This window comes from Perissodus microlepis, chromosome 16 (assembly GCF_051167445.1).
Source record: "Perissodus microlepis isolate ML-2025 ecotype Zambia chromosome 16, ASM5116744v1, whole genome shotgun sequence".
Classification (NCBI taxonomy): domain Eukaryota; kingdom Metazoa; phylum Chordata; class Actinopteri; order Cichliformes; family Cichlidae; genus Perissodus; species Perissodus microlepis.
In genome coordinates this window covers 30,320,399-30,342,471 of record NC_140476.1, presented here as the reverse complement: position 1 = coordinate 30,342,471, position 22,073 = coordinate 30,320,399, and the positions used below count along the sequence as shown (strand labels likewise).

The window sequence follows — 22,073 nt, the reverse complement described above, 5'->3', positions numbered from 1 at the left end:
AAGAGTTTGACATAATAGCTCATGGAGCACCCTAGCTTTACTTGGCATCGGATGAAAACTTAATTTAACTGTTTCAGACCCAGAGGACCAACGTTCGCTGAGTGTGAGCTACCTGCAAATGTTTAAAACAAAGCTTGTCGGGTGCCGATTTAGCTCACTGGGCTGAGCAGGTGACCCAATATGCAGTAAGGCTAATGCAGAAGCCCGGGTTTAAATCCACCAAATCGGTGGCTATTTACTCCGTGACTCCCAGCTTTCCTGTCTTCTCTTCACTGTCCTGTTGCAGTAAAGACTAAAAAATCTGCAAAAAGTGTATGTAGAAAAAAAAAAAAGCTTCCTTCACAGCTTGTAGTGGATGCCATACAGAACTCAGAGACATTTATTTGTTGCAGACACTCTGCAACTACTGAAATCCTTCACACAGGCTCAAAGGATCTGACATTTCTTCTGAAATCAGCCCCTCCTGCTCACTTTCAGTGTTGGATACAAGACACCGGAAATTTTCCAGTTATCTTAACTGCCTCTTGAAACATGAAAGCACTGACCAAGTAAAACATCCACAGCCATTTCTTCTTCTTTGTACTTGTTGATAACTGTACACCTTAAAGCAAAACCACAACCCTCATATTTTTAAGCTAACTACTGAAATTTAGCGGAAAAAAGGTCAAAGGGTGATTAATATTTAATCAAATCCTGACAAAAAAATATTTTATTATAAAGAAATAATAATAATAATAAAGCAGGAATATGAAAGTTTATCTTAATCTGACAGCAAAAAAACGTATTATCATTATAATTATTATTATTCCACTAAAAGACTGGATCTAATTTAATTCCTGCTACTGGCGTGGAAATCTTCAGGAATGTCTCTGTCAGGGCCCGGATTTGCTCAGCGGCTCAAACCCTCGATGAAGCCAAATGATTACATCATCAGCTGGCACGTGATTTAAGATCACACATCAGCCTTGGCCCGAGAGATTCTTTACTCATCTCAAGAGAACCTCTCCATCACCATCATTGCTGTCACCATCCCCCCGATATGGCGTGAATGCCTCCTCTGTGAGTCAGGCCAAGGATCTGCCAGTGGCCCCACTTTCGCAAACTGAATAGGCACAGCTCAGCCACGTTTTAAGGCACCCTAATGTACCATGGCTGGACCACAAAGGCAGCGTGGTAATTTGCCAGGGATAATGACGCTCCCTTAATTCGGCCCTGGGGGCCACAAACAGAATACTTTAAAGAGCATCCCCATCCAGGGATGAGACCCATGTCTTCCCACCCCCATTTTTTTTCTAGGCCTCTCTCTCCCTCTCAGTCCAGCCCTTCCATCTCTTATTGGCCTGAAAGGAGCTTGTTTTCTTCCGGCTTATTGTTATCCTGAACTAAATATCAGCAAACAACAGCGGGGCTGGAGGAGACATCATGCCAACCACGATTGGAGCCCCTGATCTCCTCCCAGAGGGGCAGAGAGAACCAAGACAAACGCGGTGGAGCTTCTTCAAAGCAGCCAGAGAGGGAGCACTGCTACTCTACTCCAATGACACATATTAGGGGGAGATATTTAGGCCACAAATTGAATTGAATAGAGAAAGTGAGCTGAATGCATGTGCTGAGCAAGGGGAGTGGAGCAATAGAAAATAAGCAAATTCCAGGGATGGCCTTCAGGGATATTAAATACAGAGAAAGAAGTGGTTGAGATTGGAGCAAGAGCAGTCTCTACTAATTTTAGGAGAAATTGGGCAGAAGATAAAAAGGGCTTGAAATCAAAACCAAGATGATAGATACACTTGAGACTGAATAAAGCCACAGAAAGCAAAAATTGAGTGGCATCACTTGCTTACGTTTTAATAAAAAGTATCCAAACAGCCTTCATATTTCACTAATTCTGATCACTTTGTGCAGTGTGAACAAATACGCAAGGTTAGATTTGCAATGCAATGAAAAGTGCTTTAATATATATATATATATATATATATATATATATATATATATATATATATATATATATATATATATATATATATATATATATATATATATATATATATATATATATATATATATATATATATATATATATATATATATATATATATATATGTCCAGTTGAGTCAAGGTTAAGTCAATAAAGTTGCTACATTACAAATAACCCTATTATATATTTTATGAGAATAAAATAAAAAAATCAATGATGCATAAATTCTGATTTTAGGAGTACAACATTTTTGCTCAGTCGCTCAGTAAACAAGGTCATTTTCTCCGAGGGGATGCCAAACGTTTGACTTTCAGCTCCTCAGTTTGACTTTCTGTTATCCAAGGCGTTTTTTTGAACTGTTTACGTAACAATAGGATCTAGTTTACATAGCTGAATGAGCACTGGGACAGCAAAGAATATGATATCCAGGCAAAAAAAACAAACAATCTCACAAATAGGGATAGATTTTTATTAGATGTTGTTTCCTTCACTTTGCTCTCCTCCACATTTTCACAGATTTGATAAATGACTAAAAGACCTTCTAAAAACTTTTTTATGTCACTCTGGCTCATGTTCAGCTTCAGTGAATATGTGTGTTTGTGTGTGTGTGAAGGTATTTGAGAGTTAAATGAAAGTTTGAGCTCATTCTGCATGCCATTGTGTTTAAAACATGTAGGCCAACAGTTTTCTCACCACCTCTGTTCATTAGCACATGCTCAGGTTAGTGAACTCCAAGAGAGCTTGCATATATTAAAAACTTAGCTTCAAACATGCCTACTATTCAGTTTTTTTGTAATCTGGATACCTTCCCTCAGTGGACAGTCACATTCCAACTGTACTCGCCAACATAGCTATGAGATTTAAAAATGCCACGTTAATAACACATTTAGAAAAAAACTGTTGTACTTTGTGTACATTTTTGGACAGACTACTTTCTATAACTGCACAAAAAGCTGCACTACACTTCCCTTCACTCTTTTTTTTAACAGTATAATTCATTTTTCTAGTAGAAAACCAAACCCAATCATAGGGTTTAATGTCTAAACCTAATATGGTGACGGGCCTTACTGACACGGTTTGGCCGGATGATTAAATCTGGCCCTGACAGTTTAAATGCACAGCAAGTTAAGAAAACACCAGGAAACATTTTTAAAAAGAGAAACCACTTCACACAAAACACAACGGAAGTGTTTTGGGGGGAGACGAGAACATGAAGGAACAGCTCCAGAAGTGACAAGCTAACAGTGAACAGCTAATAGCAAATATATAAGTTTAGTATTACATGACTCATGTGATTAAAATACACTCTGACTGCATATTTCTCTCCCTCACAACACTGATGAATCTCCACTTTGTTTTCTCTCAGTGCATTTATTCGTGTGTTTCAGTTTCTATATGCAAAAACAACCCCCACCCAAAAAATCCCCTATAACACTTCTGTTGTATTTTCTGAGTTTTTTCCTACTTCCGTTGCCTTTTGTGTGCTTTTGCAGGGTTTGTCTATTTGCTGGTTACGTTGCAACTCTCCGGCCCACCGTAGAAATATCTTAAAACGTTACATAAGATAAACTTTCAAGCGTCAGGTGTTGATGGATGGAATAATGACCCAACTTTCTTGCTCTTGCTACAGCTGAATTAAAAACAGCATGTAAAAGCTCTGAGAATGGCCCCAGCCTGCTCTGGTGAAGGTGATTTCAAAAGATGATTATGCACTCATGTCACCTGTATAATAATTTCTCTGTGCTGTGTCAATTAGGCACAAGGCTGTCGACGACCGGAGCGCTTCGCTTTCACCTGGAAAAAAGTACTTTTGACTATCCAGCATCAATTTGACACTCACTTATTTTATCCTTGTCTTTATTTTTTCTTGGCATTGTGCTGTTTTTAACTCATTTTTAAGTACAACAATTCGAGTTGTAGATAACTGATGCGTGGCTTGTGCATCATAGTTTGATTGATTGAACGAGATGGATAGAAATAGAGGGACAAAGAGAGGCGGAAAGGTAAACCTTGACCGTTAGCAGCCTGCATGAAACCCCTCCACCCCTACCTGCCCCCACCACTTCTGCTTATCCTCCTCTCTTCCGCCTCTACTGCAAAACTCTCCCCACTGCCTTTCAAATCACTTCAGTCAGTCAGAATAAAGGACTTTCACCAAAAAAGACTGCCTTACTTTTACCACAAAGGCCAGTGAGACTTCTTTTTGGTGTTGGGGGGAGTGGAAGACATTTAAATAAAGTTAGAATAAGAGGAAAAGAGTAATTGCTATCCTTCATCCACAAGACCAGAGAGAAATGTTGTTGTTTCCCAGGAAAAAAATTGAGGATAAAAGAAAAAAAGAGTCAACTAACTTGCTGCACCACTGCAGCAGCAATTCAGAGAAGGGTATAGAAACCAATCAAAGTAGTGCATGAAAATGACACGGAGGCTCCAAATGAAAAAGATTAAAGTGTACTCACCAGCTAAGCATCACTGGGGTGTAGGCACAGGGGGCTGTGAGGGCCGTCTGTCCTTTTCAAATTGATTCTGTTAGAAGGGGAAAGGAGACAGAGAAGGAAGGGGGAGGGGTGAGTGTTTCACTAGCTACTCGCCTCCATCTCATAAGCAGAGCACAGAACCACAAAGAAGTGCTGGCGGTCTCGTAAACAAACCGCCAACTTTTCAATGAAGGAGAGAAGGCGGAGCGGGAAAGGCTTTTTAAACCCCAACCTTAATGGGGTTTGGGGGGCGGGGGGCTGAAGGGAAAGAGGGACTGCGAGAGGCCTTTGTAACAACTGATGGCCTAACTGGACAATAACAAACCACCAAGTTCAGTATAGTTCAAGCACATTAAGCCCTAAACCTGACTTGACTCGCACAAACAACACAACCAATATGTGGCTCAACTGTAAACAAACACACAGATGTAAATGCGTCACACAGACGCCTAAACTGTGTCGAACCAAACACAGATGCTAATATACAGAGAGCACATTTGGTTCCAAGCTTTTTGATCTCAGTGCCACAGAGCAAATTGGAACAAATAGCCCTGGTTTGGTTTCTAAGGCAACCTGAAGGAGCAGCTCAGACTCGCGATCCCTCTTGTGTCGTCAGCTGCCGTGATATGGCTGCTGTTTCTTTCACTTCAACACAGAGGAGCAAAAATGAATCAAAGAGGAATGATAAAGTTCACTGATGATGCCTTAACTGTACATCTTATAGGATGTTATTACATAAATGCAGAAATTAACTAAAAGGGCATTTAGGTTGGAACCAAAGAATAAAAGGCTTTGTTTTATAGTAATAATAAATATGAAGTGCATATCAAACTGTTAGTCAGCTAATTAAGCACCCAGTTCTTCGACCACATTCTCCAGCTTGATGCTGAGACACTTAAGAGTGAGAAAGACAGGTAGAAAAATACAGTAAAGAGGATTTTCCATGGAGCTAAGCCGAGAATTTAGGGCTGAGCAGCAGGAAGTGTCCGCTCACACACACAGAAACTCCACATAATCTCCACTGTCAGTGTGGGATCAGGCTTTATTCACTGCAACAAGTGAGGAGGAAGAATTCTCATAAACTGCTTAGTCTGTGACCTAAAGTCTTATTCACTTTCTCTCTCTCTCACACACACACACACACACACACACACACACACACACACACACACACACACACACACTTCAATGTCCCGCATCTACACAAGAAAGTTGTGCAGACAGGGTCTGGGATTGCATGACCCTGCTCAGATTCAGTATGGCTTTATTGACCACAAGTGGCATGAATGTGATACTGGGCTCGGTGCAAATCAAGCAGCAAAGCCGAGATTTAACCAAGACAGATAACAATAGGTAACATCAGGGCCAACGTTTGGCTCCAGACCTCTGTGTGAGCACCTTCATCTTAGCGTGGGACACTTCAGATTCACCAATCGTGGTGCTCGTGAGGTGTTTCTGCAGATCAGGTGAAAAAAAAAATAAAAAAAACAGAGAACCAGCAAGAGTTTTGTTGATAGCAGTAATAAAGATGTCACTCTCAGTCAGAAAACATCGAGACTGAAAAATTGCAACGGGTTTGGATGAAAATGGCACAGTTTTTTTTTTTCTTTTGTTCTGAAATGTTTTGACAGAACACACGGAGAGACGCAGAGAAACTCGTCACCAACTGAAATATCGCAAACATCACATTTTCTTATTATCACTATTGGATTGAATGTACACTGAAATGCATGATATATCTACCAGCAGCAATTCATGAAATTTATTATAATAAAAAATGAGTGCAGAAGCAGGACAGCGTGGTGGTTAGGGCTGCTGTCCAAAGTCCAAAGACATACAGTTAGTGGGGTAAGATTAACTGGTGCTTCTAAACTACCCATAGATGTGAATATGTGTGAATGATTGTCTATCGGTGTTAGCCCTACATCACATTGGCGACCTTTCCAGGTTGTACCCTGGAAAGGTCTCAGCCTATGGCAGCTTGGACCCTGAATTGGCTAAGTAGAGGAAAATGGATGGATGGACTCCTGAAAGTATTTTTAGTAATAAACTGCAAATTTTGGTATATATTCAATGCCAAGTGAATACAGGGCCAGTACTGCTGATATTAATGCTGATACTTTTAACCTATAAAGCTTATGCAGTGCAGAGCACAGTGTGATGATTTATGAGCTGAATCATCATCAATTTGCGCATTTTAATGACCACTAAATCACTGCGATTTTTTACTTTCCACAATAATGAGTTAACACAACAAAACACACCGTTCAGTTTTTCATGCAGTTTGAAACTGTGTTTGTTGGAGACCTGGAAGGTAAATGTGCCTTCCGCTAAATCACTGTGGGTCAGATTGGTTGTTTAGATGTGCTATAGGCTATAAATCAAAATAAACATGATAGTCAACACAAAAAGGTTCAGAAATTTTTCATAGTGCATGTTTGAGCAAGAGTTTTTCATTTGCAAAAAGTTGTTTAACACAGTTCAGTGCTGCTAGTGCTGAACTTAGGGGATAGACACAAAGTATCAATCCCATCACACTAGTATCGGCCTGATACCAATATCAATGTTGGTATCGACACTATGGATATTTAGATCGATCTGCTCACCTCTAATGTTTAGGTGTTTCAGACCCACACATACAGCACAAACACACAGAGACATATATACAGAGCAATTACAACAGATGCTGTCCATCTTATTTTGAATCTTATCTTGAATCCTTGAAAGTCCTCTTTCTTCTTGGTGGTCATCCTGTGAACTTATGTGATGAACTGGTAAAGCTTTCAAAAACAGCATGAATCAAAGCAGGCTGGAGGCACAGTCTCCAACCTGGAACTTTTTTCTTTTTTTTTTTGCAAGTCTGCTGAAACTTTTGCAGCCCACCGCAGAGCATCTCACTCATTTTCTGTCCATAAGAAGTGATTATCAACATTCTCCACGAGACCCAGCAGCGAAAATCGAATTCTCCTAATTAAACTCCAGTTACTGGTAACTGAATCAGGCAGTTTAATGAAGACTTAGCGGGAAGCGGGTGAAGAGGCAAGTTACAGAGCGGCAGGAGTTCACGGCTCAACAACTCCCGATGTTTATCTCACACAGAAATGCACAGGAGCACAAACACTTATTCACACATTGTACTTGTGCAGTTCAACATTCACCCTTTAGGCACTAAAGGAAACGTGTCTAATTAGGAGCAAATTACTGCCTGCAGCTTTCCAGTTGAGATCACTAGGTTGCTGTTGCTAAACAAACTTTTTTTTATGAAGTTCAACTCAAACACAGCAGATCCCAGCAGTTACTGCATCGAGGACACACTACGTGATATGAGCTGGGAAAAGTGGCACTTCAAAGGCTCTCATTACTCTGTTATACAATCATAGAAACCTTTAAAGCCACTGTCATATCTTTAGACGTTACCACCAATTAATGTGCTTTTTACCAAACTTGCAACTTTTTTCCCCTAAAAATGGTTTGAAAACTGACACCAGCCCTTTAATTTTTTTTAATTCAAACTGACTTAAAGTTTGTTGTAATGTTTGTGAGCGACGGAGCAGGTAGCGAAGTGTTTGATCTATATGTGTCGACTAATCTAATCGATCTCCCGGCAGCGCTGTGTCTCAGTTTTTAACAGCTGATCGTGCACACTCAAGTGCAGCCTTCAGTTAGAGTTCTGTCACATTAGTTCTGCTTCTGTGAAATGTTGAAAATTTCCAGAAAAATATGCAAATTGGCGTGTTGTTCAGTCGCTGGCTGTGCACTCAAAAGATCATGAATCTCGCATAATTAACTGAGCGTCGGTGACTTTTGTGAGTCATGTCATTTCGCTGCTGCTCTCTACCGAAATGCGTGCTATTCTTGACAGCACAAAACAAGCAGAGGTGGCATGCAACTGGCATTCCCAGGGTGACTCAGGCTGCAGCAGGGCTCGTGAGCAAAGCAGGAGCCATAAACCATGCCAGTTTATGAAAATATTTTTTAAAAATCTGATTTTAAAGGCATAATGTTCATTTCGAATGGTAACAAAAGTGTAGACAGATTGTTTTAACCTGACCTCACACAGAGACAAACCATAGATTGCAATTTAGTTAGAGTGTTGTATGGTGTTTGGGTTTGCTTGGCTTGTTTTGTTTACATCAGCAAACAATAATGTGCCAACACAGCAGGATGACGCGCCTCAATTATAATTAGCTGTGTGGGAAAAAATGCACATTTTTCAAAAGCATCACTTCAGCTGTGTGTCATTAAACTTCACACTGATGTGGTTATCAACTAACACACTGGTTGAAATACACTGTTCTTGTCTGCCTATTTGCATAACAGAGCAGAAAGGAAGCAACCTTTAACTTTAACTGAAATATATGATCAGCCAATCACATGGCGGTATGGTAGGCATTTACATAGATGTGGTGAGGATAACCAAGCATCAGAATGGGGAAGAAAGGTGATTTAAATGACTGTGTGCTTGCTGGTGCCAGAGAGGCTGCTCTAAGTATTTCAGAAACTGCTGATCTACTGTGATTTGTCCCACACAACCATCTCTATCTCTGTTTCTCTGGGTGAAAATGCCTTGTTGATGCCAGAGGTCATAAGACAATGGCCAGACTGCTTTGAGCTGATAGGAAGGAAGCAGTAAGTCAAAGAACTACAACACTCAGATCATCATAAACAGGGTTCTTTACAGTGAGGTTACAAACCCAGTAGTAGCAAAGTGTACCTAATAAAGTGTCCAGTGAGTGTATGTCTTCTCTTCTTTGTATTAAAATTAATGGAATTTCCAAAAACAAGGCTTAATTACTTAATTGTGAGAAGTAAATGACTGATTTGTCTCAGAGGTTTTTACTATCAGAACAACATGTAGGAATCTTTCCCACTAATAACTAAACTAAAAGTGATAAATAAACACAAAATGAATTCATTTTTATATGTAAATAAAATAATAAACCTAATCAACAGGACACGGAGGGAAGAGAACGAGAGAAGGAAGGGAGACAGGGGCAGTAAGGCTAATAATCTACCACATCCAAGAGACTGGGAACCAGAACACATACACACACACACACACAGAGACACACACACACACAGACACACACACAGAGCTGCTATCCGAAAGGTCGAGCCTTACATACAAGACGGTTTAATTTGCACAACCTGAAACCATGGCATCACACTGACGGGCAAAGTCATCTATTACCCTTGTTATTATGCACCGTCCTCCTGTGTCCTCGCAGCCCACTGGCTGAGTTTCCAGCCCAGTTTCACATATCCTCGGCTTTCCATCATCACATCTGACACCTGTTTATATACGTCTTAACCTCTGACCTCACCCTCCCTGCTCTCAGAGACAACGGCACTAGGTGAACAGAGAGGTCGCCTCCGTTACCGCGAGAGTGGCGACAAAAGGTTACAGCGGCAAATGAATTGAGGACTAAATGTAAAGACCAGAGGGGGGAATAAAACTAAGGGTGGCTGTCCTGATCCAGGCCTCCGTGCCGTGTATGTACTTGCATGTAAAAATGTGTTCCTGCACTCGACATCTTGGTGAAAAAGCAATTTCAGATTTTGAGCAATGCGTATGTGTTTCTGATTGCTCAGTACGCTCAAGTGGGTCTCTGTAGTAATTAAGTGGCACCTCCATTAAAGACGCCTTGGGCTGCTAATACATCAGTGTTAGTTTTAAAGCTGCACAGCTGACCAAACGGCTTAGAGAAATGATGGGGAGCTAACTATGCTATTTAAATTCAACAATCCTCAGAGATGTGACATCGCCACGTGCAGAGTGCTCTTCCGCCGCAGAGTCCAAACACTGAATGTTAATGATGTCTCTGCAATAAGCTTTCATCATTAAAAAAAAGAGAGAGAAGGTGACATTATTACTGCTACGATTTTATTATTTATTTTTTAAATCCCTTTAAAAATTTACCCCAAAATCTTCCCCTTTCCATCACTTTGACATGCTCGCTGCTGCAGCTGTATTTACGTTTTATCGATGGCAGCTCCTGCCATTGTGTATGGCTCACCAGCTCAACTAAATGCAGCTAATGATAGTATTTCCACAGGTTTCGAAAGGTGATTAATCTGCTTTAATAATGGCCATTCAACTTAGGTTGAAGGTTACATAAAGAGGAGACCTTGGGCTAACAAGCTTATAGTCTCAAGTTAAAGCCAATTAAATAGTAGCTGCTAACAGGGCAACATTTACACTTACATGCATTTGCTTTGTTGACAGGACTTCCACTAATCCTGTAAATTGATGCCATCATTTTAGACTGCTGTAATAATTCTAATGGTCACTCGTATGGGATCAGTTTAACTGTAGCAGCATTTTTTAAAACAGCATTTTTTTAAAACAGTCGTATTTCTGTCTTTTTCTTCATTTTTTTTTAAAAAATCTACTTGTTTCTATTTGAATATAATTTGCACTTGTTTTCCCGTCCATACAACTGAGTCCACGGCTTACTCGTGAAGATCTCTCCATTTTGCGCTCGCATGATGTCAGCCTTACAATTTGAGGAGGAGGGGGGAGGCATAAATATCTTATCGTTTTTACGTAACCCCTTTAATGACAGTAAGCTCTCAAGCTGGCCCTTCTCAGTCTTCAAGTTCCTCCATAAATATTCAATCGGGCTGAGGTCAGGGACAATCAGCACTCCTCGGTTTTCTTTGCTCTTTAAGTCGTTTTTTGGTGAGGTGAGTTTGGGCTCATTATCCTGCTGCCGCACAATTCCTTCTGCACAAAGATGCAAAGACGAGAATGTCGTGCATCGCTGATGGAGTGCTGCTGCTCCTTGACCTCCTTGGACCATGATAATCAGATATTAGACGTAATATATTGTGACAGCCCTACAACCACATTTGCATATTCCCGCCATCATGTTTCGCTTTTGGTTTGATCGACTGCGATGACATCCTCTGTCGAATTTCTCTTGCCGCATATCATCATCCGCTGTGAAATACTGTTAAAATTTCACCCACACCAAGTATTTTGCCTTATTTTCCTCTCTTTACAAGTGCTTTACAGAAGCCGCTAATCTTCTTAGACCACTACTGGAGAGTCTCTGTCTGATAGTGCTTTAGCTGATTGGAGTCTTGTATTGGTTATTTAGCCAATTCTGTGTTGTGATGAAGCTCCTTTTCCAGCTTTTATTAAGCCTAGCAGGATGTATTGATCTTCCAGTGCTTTGGATACAGCTGAGCCAATTTGCGCAAAATATTTTAGCGTAGCGCGCACCGCCCCCTCAGAAGACTCCAGTCCAGCTGTGTCAGAGTTAACATGGTCAGTGCAACTAATAGAAATACTTTTAAAAAATGCTCTTTTGTTGTCACTGCTTGTGTTTTTAAATATTTCTTTCTCTCGTTACCCCCTTGCAAGCCTACTAGGTGTAACTCTTGGAGCTCTGTTCTGAACTGAGTGGTTTCTCTCATATTTCAGGTCTGCTTATAGAATAGAAATGAATAAGCTGTGCAGCTACCCATGGAAAAACACAAAGGCTATTCTAATGGTCAAACTATGTCTTTATTTGCATATAAAGTGGCATCTGAGCTCATCATTAAAGGTACAGGGGAGGTCCGAAACTGTTGTCTTTATGAGGGAAAGAGTTAAATGACTTTTCCACAATTTTAAAAACGATTTTAACAGCAGTGAAGAGTGTAGACAGGAAGTTAGGGGGAGGAGCAAAGGGGAATGACATATAGGAAAACAACCTGGGTCAGACGTGAACACAGACCCCCTCGGCCTTTGAGACACTGGTCCCATGCCCAGCCAGGTGAGCCACGGGGATTCTCAAACTTTCTGATTGCATCCACGACCAAAAAAACCTTGTTGGGGTCTCTTCTTTTCTTTTTTTAAAATTAGAAGCGTAATTTTCTTTAAATATTTCCTCCACATTCATTGGCCTTATACAGTTGTAGTCCTCACAGGACTAAATAATTGTTATAATTTCACAATGCTGGGTTTAATTAAACACATGAATAACATTTAAGCCACAGAGGCACATTTGGAATTGAGTGATGGCTCAGGATGCAACAAAGAAATGCTGTGTGGTGTCTGAGTGAACAACTTCAGTGAGTGCGTGTGCTCCTCTGGACCAGGTGTTTGCTTTGGGATAAATGCCGGTCTTAACCGTGATCCCAGGACTGCTGATTAGTCTCCCACTCGAGTAAATACGTTCACTCTCCAAGCTGTTTGTGCGTGATGGCACAGTTTCTAAATGTGTGCACTAACATGTGCTCTCCTCCCCACCTTCTTTTTCTGCTTCTATTTGCCACGGCGCTCGTTTTGTGGGAGAGGCCGCTCAAATTTCTGTTTCTCTAAGCGAACTCGAGTCATTCCAAATAAATTTTGTTGTGATGGCGCAGAGTTCGCAGCAGGGGGGGAAAGAATTGTCAGCAGGCAGGCGAAAGCAGCGACCTCAGCTTCACTCCGAAATGATACTTATCGAGCTGATTATTGATCCGCACGTCCGAACTGTGCAGCAGCCAAATGGCCTCAGCGGTCTCACCGAGCCAGTAGAACGAGATCTGGATCCATGTGACCGCACAAGCATGCAAAGCATGCGATGCACATGAGAGGTGAGAGTGACGTGAAGAAGAAATAAATGAACCCTTGTCCGTTGCAGTAGTGGGTCTAGCTCACCCTGCCTCTGAGTACACAAAGAGCAAACACTCTTAAAAGTGACTCTTTATTGTGGTTCTAAATGAATGGCTGATGTTGGTGCCAACATTCAAAGTGCATTTTCTTCAGCACAATGGTACAGACAGGTGTGTCCACAAGGTGGAGGAGAATGGGACAAAACTGAGCTGAACATCAATGAAGTGATGTTGTTAAAAATACTCTAATCCTCACGTTTCCTGGAGAAAATTCTTTGGTTATTAAAACATCCGAGGTAAAACACAACAATCGCGCGGGACGGGGAGTGCACTCACACAGTCAGTTACACTCCAAGTTGGTGTGTGGTATCACAAATCTTATATTTTGTCTTTTATCCTCTCTTTCATTCTTTATTTCCCCTTTAGGTAAAATAAAAGAAACATGTTTTTCCACCTAACAGAGCATCTGTCCTGTTTTCGAGCATATTTATGAGCTTTTTTTTTTTTAATTAGCTTCTAACAACGAGTGACAGGCCCTCACTGAGAATAACAATTCTGGTGATTTCATCTGAGAGAATTGTGTTTTTGCCTGTTTCTTCGCCTTCTTCTTCCTAGTTTGAATTGGGCTCGGCTCAATAAAAGGAATGTCAAAATATGTGAATCAAGCTGTGACGGTTATATTGCTTGTTTTGGCATCATGCCGTCATTCAAATCAGAAGATCATTGTTGCGAAAATGATGATGAGACCAGGTTTGCCCTCGTGCAGGAGACGCAGATGAACAGAATCAAATATACTGCGGATACATTTATTATGAAGCAGAAACTTGATTTCAAAGAGAGCGGGTGAACACGCATTACAGCGGGCTTTGTAAACCAATTACAAACACCTAATCTTACAGTTTCATATACAGCACCACTCCAGACGAGGAGACACGGCGGCATTTGTGCTGTGACAGCAGGCAGCTCGGCTGTGCTTGTGCCTCATCATGTCATCATATTCCATAAAGCCCCGCCCCATTTATAACATTGACCTGTATGTTCAATGGCTCAGTTTATTTTATTTTTTTAAAAGGCCAAAGCTGTTTTCATTTCTGACTGTTGTTTTTTTTCTTGTTCAGTCATTAATCTAGCAAAGTTTCATTTGCCATTTCCTTTTTTCCTCAGGTTTCACATTTGCTAATCGAGCCTCAGTCTCTTGATATCTTTTTACTCTTTCCACAGAAAGGTAGAAAAAAAGGTAAGATTCATGATATATATAGCTTTTAGCTGGTTGCTGCTGCTGCTGTTGGCCCTTTACTCCTTTGTTTGTTGTGTACAAGCTGCTCTATTTCATAATTTATATTGTTTATATCTTGTGCTAACACTACTGTACATCTTCCTGTTTTCTACATTTAGCGTTTTTGACATTAAAACAAAATCTTTGAATCATTCTCTCATTGGCATGACAAACATCGTTAGTGGCAGATTATACCAACATGATGAAACAATTCTCCCAAAGGCCAAAAGTCAAACTTGGCTTTTGTCTGTTGAGTGTGCTTACTGGGAAGCACCGTCTGTGCTACAGAAAGAAACAGAGAATATTTTCTGTCATCTCTCCCTAACAACACAGCAGTGATGCATGTTAGAAAAGCATGGCCTACTCTCACAGGGCTTGTTAAAATCATTTTTAAATACCGAAAGATTCCACGAGTTAGAACTGACTTCAGGCTGGGCCAAGCAATTCAAGACTTCAAGTATTTGGTATGACCACCTTCATCCTTCAACACACCCTGAACTCACAGCACAACGTTCTTGTCATTTCTTTAACCTCTTAAGCCCCAAGTCTACCTGATCTCCTGCCTTTTGCCCCCGTATCAGGGGGTGTTGGGGCTAGTATTCAGGAAAAGTTCTCCAAGCTTCTTAAAGGACATTCAAAGCTCTTCTTTGGATGTTGGCTACCTCTGGTTTTCCCGTTTTTGCGTGGGTACTTGGCTACCTCCCACAGTCCAAAGAGATGCAGTTAGTGGTGTTAGGTTAATTGGTGATTCTAAAATTCCCCAGGTGTGAATCTGAGTGTGAATGGTTGCTTGTTTCAATGTGTTAGCCCTGTGACAAACTGGCGGCCTGTTTAGGGTGTACCCTGCCTCTCGCCCTAAGACAGCTGGACTCCAGCCCACACCCCTGACCCTGAAAAGTGGACGAGAATGGATGGATGGGTAACAAAATTCCACCACCTGCTGAAATTCAGCCTCAAACTATGACAGATCCTCCACCGTGTTTCAAAGGCCGCTGCAGACACTCCGTGTCATACTTCACTCCTGACCTCCTTCATACATACTGATGATGATTTGAATCAGAAATACCTAAAGATACAAAATGCTTCCTTGCTAAACTGTCTTTTATGTACAGTCAAACGGGAGTCAGCGTTAACCGCCTCACACTGTACAGCATGTTCTCCCTCTCTCTAATCCTGAAACTTGAATTTTCTAATGAACCTTGGTGAGAATATCCCCAAAAGCATGAACCGAAACCCTTTGTCCCTCATTATCCAAAACACTTGATATCTGTTTTCTAACTTTTCCTCCACCTTACAGCTCAAGAGAGGAAAAGCTCTGACAAGAGCTGCATCATTAAAATATGCAGCAAAAAAAAATCTAGCTATGCCCCCCACCCCACACCACCCCCCAACTTTGTGGGTGGAGAGCAGCTGTACTCAAAAACACAGGAAGACAGAACTTATTATATCATACAGACCTGAAGTGGTTACTTCTCTCTTAGGAGGCTCTATATGTGGCACTGAAAGGAGAGGAAAGCCATTTGCACCTGCCATTCACAGGCATATTTACTAAACTTTTGCAGCATAGAGCCTTGAGGATAAAGAACCGAAGAAGTGGGGTGAGGAATTATTTATTAAGCCAAAGGAGTCCAATTTTTAGAAGAAATAGAAAGAATAACTCTCTGGCTTTTCCCTGTTGGTCAGATGCCATCAAGGGAAAAAGTGAGCAGAGCTAAGCAGAGCAGCAGTGAGTATCACCCCGACTGAGGAAGAAAGAAGGAAAGAAAGAAAGAGTGTGGGCGATGAGGAGGAGGAAACAAAAGGAGAAGGGAGAGGGGAATTGCAGCATTGCAGCACCACACAAATCCAGAGAAAAGCGCACCTTTGGGGAGGACATGCTGCTAGAAGTCTTACACAGAACTAAAACTAGATTCTCTGCAGTATTCAGCTGCATCACAGCAAATTAAAACATAGATGGCATAAGCAATCATGGCAATCAGTTGGCTTTTTCTACTGCTGAAGCTGGTGCAGCTCATACGCTTTTATCCCCTCCACTATGTAAATTATGAACAGAAAACTGAGTGAAATGTCCCCATCAGCCTAATGTATTATGTGCATTAAGCTAACGCGGTTTTCAGCCGGCAGCACTAAAACACAGTCCCAACTCATAATGTGAGAGCAAAAACTCTTATGGTAATGTATGGAGAATTAGAATTAGCCCTGGCACGGATGAACCGGACATCAGGTGACCCTATTATTCAACCCGTGACTCAGAAAGGTTGCTTTCTACACTCAAAGGTTTGTAGACGTGCAAAAATTAGGGCCAAATGGAGAGAGAGAAAATACATTAACCTCCTGATTTCACAGTCTTATCACATGATCTTAGGACCTGGATGGTTGCTGGGATTTTCTTCCGTTCAGCCGTGATGAGCTGTCAGGTGACGAGGCCTACAGGAGCTTGTAGTCCACTTAATCCTAATGATGTGATGTTGGATGCTTTGAAGTCAAATCTTTACGTGTGAATATGTGAGACGGGGCTGAGCTGGGTGTTCATCAGCCAGTATGCTCTTGGATGACTGAAACTTTTCCACATCTGTATATACATGAATAGGCAGAGGTTGGCCTTATTTCTGATCGAGGTGTTTTAATCAATATGAGTGAGACACCGAGTGGGTGTAACATTTAATTGTTCTGTGTACATTCAAATAGGAAAGGTTCCCCAAACTGTTCTTCATAGCTGGAAGCATGCTGCTGTTTGTAAAATCAATGTGTTTATAGCATTAACATCTCCCTCAGTGTCACTGAGGGATACTTTCCAAACAACTAAAAACTACAACAGGCAAAAAGTAGTACATTTTTGTATTTTTGATGGCAGTGTTGGGAAGGTTACTTTTAAAATGTATTCCACTACAGATTACAGAATACATGCCCCAAAATGTATTTTGTAACGTATTCCGTTACGTTACTCAATGAGAGTAACGTATTCTGAATACTTTGGATTATTTAATATATTATCATGCTGTTTACAACTACATGAATGTGATTTATTACTAATACGTGGGTTCCGTGTGGGGCTCTAGCTGAAAACTAGCTTTACTTTGTTGTCTGGGTCAACTTTGCTAGCGAGAGACAGAGAGGCGTTGAAAGGCTGCTGCAACGGAACTTATTGTTTCGGAGGAAAACACGAACACGGTGTACAGTCGAGTCTTAATAGCTTACTTACAACTGGGCTTGTCAGGCACTCTTCTTGGCTGCAGTGGTTATTATTATATTTACATGCTTCCAGCTCCCGTTTCTGCTCGACGATAACTCATACTTTTCCACTCTCCTTTTTCTCCCTCCTCGCGCTCACAGACACATAACGTGTATGGCAGTCCATTCTCCCTGCAGCACGGACTACACTGCCCATGATGCTACATTCTTTAGGGGTATGCCTGTAACACTCTACCTTTTAGCTTAGCACAACAACAAAAAAAAAGGCGCTCTCTCACCCAGGAAACACACAGTCGCAAAGAGAGCGCGCGTCACCATGTAACCATGGCAACCGTAACGCTGCCGCCTGGAACAACAGAACGTAGCTGTCAAACAAAACCCAAACAATCCTGACCCGCGACAATATGAAACAGGAAAGTACCGCCGTGTAATCCATTTATTTCAACAAAGTAACTGTATTCTAAATACCACCTTTTTAAACGGTAACTGTAACGGAATACAGTTACTCATATTTTATATTTTAAATACGTAACGGCGGTATATGTATTCCGTTACTCCCCAACACTGTTTGATGGGAGGGTAGGCTTTTTCTAACAGTAGCATTGTGTAGGTTTCGAAGGTGCCTCGTGTTTGTTGCTTGCTCCTTTGTGTTAGATTTCAACTCAAGGTCTAGGCAACCCAGAGTCACCCTCCACTATGGTCACATGGTCTATGTTGTCGATCCGTATGTTAGCAAAGTTATCGCAGTCTCATTCTAGCCAACGGAAAGTAGCATAGCTCTGGAAAGAAAGTTTGGTTCATACAGGTGAGCGTGCTGGATGACCGGATGGTCTTTATTTACACTACAGTGTGCTTGAATTAATTGCCCTCATAGAGACAAAAAGTGAGAAAGCATCTTTGCCAATCTGACATTACATATATTACATCGTGGGACAAATTCTGCAATGTAAGAAAAACACAACTGCTGCAGGATGAGCAGCAGATCTGTGCAACAACCATCTAACCAACACGTTCAGAAGGTTTAACAGAGTCTTTTCAGTGACCTTTATATCATTTCTGTTGCAATCTGTGCTATTACCAGCGCTTTTTTCTGAATGCTGCTCAAATTTTTCAAGACTTTTTTTGTAGTTTCCTTTTGTTTTATCTATTTGCCTGGGTATTCTTCTCAAGTTTCAGTCCATCAAGCACTCAGGGCCACTATAGACTACGGCTGCCATACTCGAAGGACCAAACCTTTCAAGCTTACAGCGTCTCAATATTTCATACAGAGAAGACTGATTTTACGCATTTTGAGGGGAGATTTAAGCAAAAAACACTGATCCAGCTGAGAGGCCCTCAAGCACCAATGGTTTCATTGACTAGACCCTTATATACACACACAAACACACTAAAACGCCTTATTGTTTCCTTAACCTAAACGCAATCAGTCTGGGGCTCGTTTCATTTTAGAGCCGGCAGCCACGTGAGTCAGGGATGGATGTGGAAGGAGTGCAGACTGATAGAAAAGGGCTGCAGGTGATTCATCTTAGTGAGCTGGGCTTGGTCATTTGGACACAAAAGTGCAGGCCACGTCTGGTTTTAATCAATGGAAATCCCACCTGGAGCAGAGAGTGAAAGGGCCAAAAAGAAAAAAATGAAAGTGGCTTAGTGAAAAGGATAAAATTGGTAAGAGAGAGACATCAAGCAAGGAATGAAAAGCAACGGCATAGTGGACAGACAGGAAAATAGGACATGGTCAGGAATTAAAAAGCAAGTTTGTGATTAAAAGGATGATACACAGTAAACAGGGGAGAACAAACGACAGAGATAAATGTGGAAAGTGTGAAAAGGAGAGGGGCGGAAGAGAGCACGAATTAAACCGTTTAACATGCAAAGGGCTGAGAAATCAAGCTCCCGATCCATCTTTTAAAGTGCAGAAATGAAACCCCCATTCATCATCGAGCTGTGAGGATATAACTAAAGAAAAAGAAAAGTGGCAGGTAACCAATGCCCCTGTCTGTTATCGAATTCTTCTCCTGGGACGACAGCAAAGAGTTTCTGACTTTTTGAAAGGCACCAGGAAGACAGAAAGAGCGTTTGATGAAGTAATTTGGTGTTTACTGCCACAGACTCATCCGTCATACACGCAGTTTGCTTAACAACTCTTGAAATGGAGGTACTTAGCAATTAAGATTGAGTTGCAGAACGGAGAGACAGGTTCAAATTATATGTGATGCAGTAAAGAAGGCTATTAATTTGGGTTCAAAGAGAGCTCGGCCTGAGGGGGGGAATAAAAGGAAGCACTAAAGCGTGTTACACCGTCTGAGTATGCATAGGCGTGGGTGTCGTGTGCGTTTTGAAAGCCTGCTTCCAACTGATTCCCAGTCCACTCTGACAAAATGTTTGAGCTAACACAACATAACTAACTTACTCCTGACAACACTTTAAACAAACTTAAGGTGCCCTCTGCACAACCTGCACGAGTCAACACAAGGTAGTTTGCAAGTGATACATTATTAATTCAGGTTTCATCAGGCGGGCAAAGAAAGAACATTTCCGAGCAGAACTCTGTGAAGCAATCAAAGTTGTGATCTAAGCATCCCTCTTCTGTCAAGCCTCTCAAAGCAGCGGATCAAAGCTTGCTGGGATACAATCTGGCGTGAATGAGGCCAGTGTTGCCTCCAACAACTTTAAAACCACCCTTATTCAATTTCTGCTTCATTTCACTTTATGGCATCTAGGAGGCTGCTGCAAAACAATTCTTGGTTCTTGGGGACACGCGGGGTATAAAGTCATTCAAAAGTGCCTGAAAACATTGAAGTCTAAAAACAAACACAACTTGTTATTAAAGTGGCAATAGAAGGGTTTTGATCATAAACTAAATGTTGCTAGCTCAATGTAATTGCTATGAAATGTGCCCATCATAGTTTAGATTCAATCCCGATCAGACCGGTTTTCACAATGCCACCAGTTACAGAATCTCACAGTAGAAAGTCTACAGCACCAAAGAGGGGAAAGAACAATGTTCTCAGAAAAGGCAAAAAAAGGCTCAGAAGGAGACAAGAAGAACCTTGAATAGATGCACTGGATAAAGTGCTGGGCCACTTATAAAACTAGGGCAGGGCAATATGGCCAAAAATATTTATCACGATATACATTTGAAAATTTGCAATAACGATATAACTGACGATATAATTGACACTAGACAAAATACTTTACAACTCCACAACTTTATTAGTGCAAAAAAAAACCATCAATGTATTTTCACTTAAACAAGCAGCTGTTTTTTATGTGCATTAAAGTTATATAAAAATTTAACAGTGCAAATGCAAATTCCTTGCTGACAGTTTAACCAAAAGGCATTTCCAGTGGAAATTGGCCGACATATCCTCAGCATAACCATGTATAATATCCACAAAACTTAAAGAGGTTATACACACACAATATGTTGAAGCACAGTACGTATCACTCTGCAAGGCTCCTGCCTACGATAGCCTTAATGCTCCAACAATCCATCAAGCGGTGCGGGTTTGTAGCTTAGCAAAGTCGTACTAAAACATTTTTGACAGATTTTTGAACGGTGTGTGCCACATAAAATCGGTTCGGTAATAACGGTAATAACGGCCCGCTTGCATGCTCTACCAAAAAATGTGCTTTGGTGTGTATCTGAGGGACGAAAAGCCAAACCAGTTCCACACCACTTTCGCCCTTCTCATTCTCCATCGCCTGCACACTTTTTCCACGTGCGTATGAAAACAAAGGCACTGCGCATGCGCATTTTACCCATATTCCCATATTCATATCTCGATATTTCATTTTCTTACCATTGCCTAACATTATACCGGTATTACCGTGAATGCTATGATATGGCCCAGCCCTAGTGGAAACCCATGCCACAAAGCTCCTGGCGCACAGTTCTTGTGCTGATGTTAATGCCAGAAGAGGTTTGGATCTTTGCAATTATTAAGTCTGCATAAGAAATTTAAAAAAGAAGAAATTTCACAAATTCACTTGTTGCAATAGTTGCATCCTATTACAATACCACAGTCGAATGTTCTTTCACAAACGTGTGTAAAGGCTGACCGTACGGCTAGGTGCTCGATTTTACACACCTGATTCAACAGGACTGAAAACACCTGAACTCAGAGGTTAACAGTTGTGGGCTGAGACTTTTGCCCATATAGAGTATTTACTCTGAAACAGCAACATTCATATGGCATCATTTCTTTCTTCCCGGTTAGTAAGTAACGAAACCTGCTTACTTAACAGCCAACAACTGGATGCTTTTACAGAGAGCAATTAGAAACAGAGCCCCAAAATGTTAATATACAGCAATCTGTCATAGGAAAAACCTAGTGTGGTTATTACTTAGATAATATAGCAGTGTTAATTAAGTCATTTTCTCCCCTGGAGGGCCGTGTGCCAGGACCGAGGCCTATCTGTTACAGCATAAAAATGCAGCCGCTGCTGTTTTTTGAAGGATGCCGGGCATGGCACAGCCACTGAAAAAATGCTTCTCTGTGTTAGTGTGGCTAAAATTTATGTAGCATGTGTTTCCTCTCTGTTGCATCAAATCTGTCGCAGCTGC

The 22,073-nt window shown here is 41.2% G+C and overlaps 1 protein-coding gene across 6 annotated transcripts in view; it reads right to left on the bottom strand.

The window, feature by feature from the left end:
* sema5ba (sema domain, seven thrombospondin repeats (type 1 and type 1-like), transmembrane domain (TM) and short cytoplasmic domain, (semaphorin) 5Ba) overlaps positions 1-22,073 on the bottom strand; it is a 182,961-nt gene that overhangs the window by 141,790 nt on the left and 19,098 nt on the right. For 5 of the 6 annotated variants that reach the window (XR_014797180.1, XM_084908224.1, XM_084908223.1 and 2 more), the window contains exon 2: positions 4,435-4,501. The exons of the other annotated variant lie outside the window; for it this stretch is intronic. The gene's annotated coding sequence lies outside the window, so the exon portion shown is untranslated. The remainder of the gene's footprint in view (positions 1-4,434; positions 4,502-22,073) is intronic. 6 annotated transcript variants of the gene reach the window in all.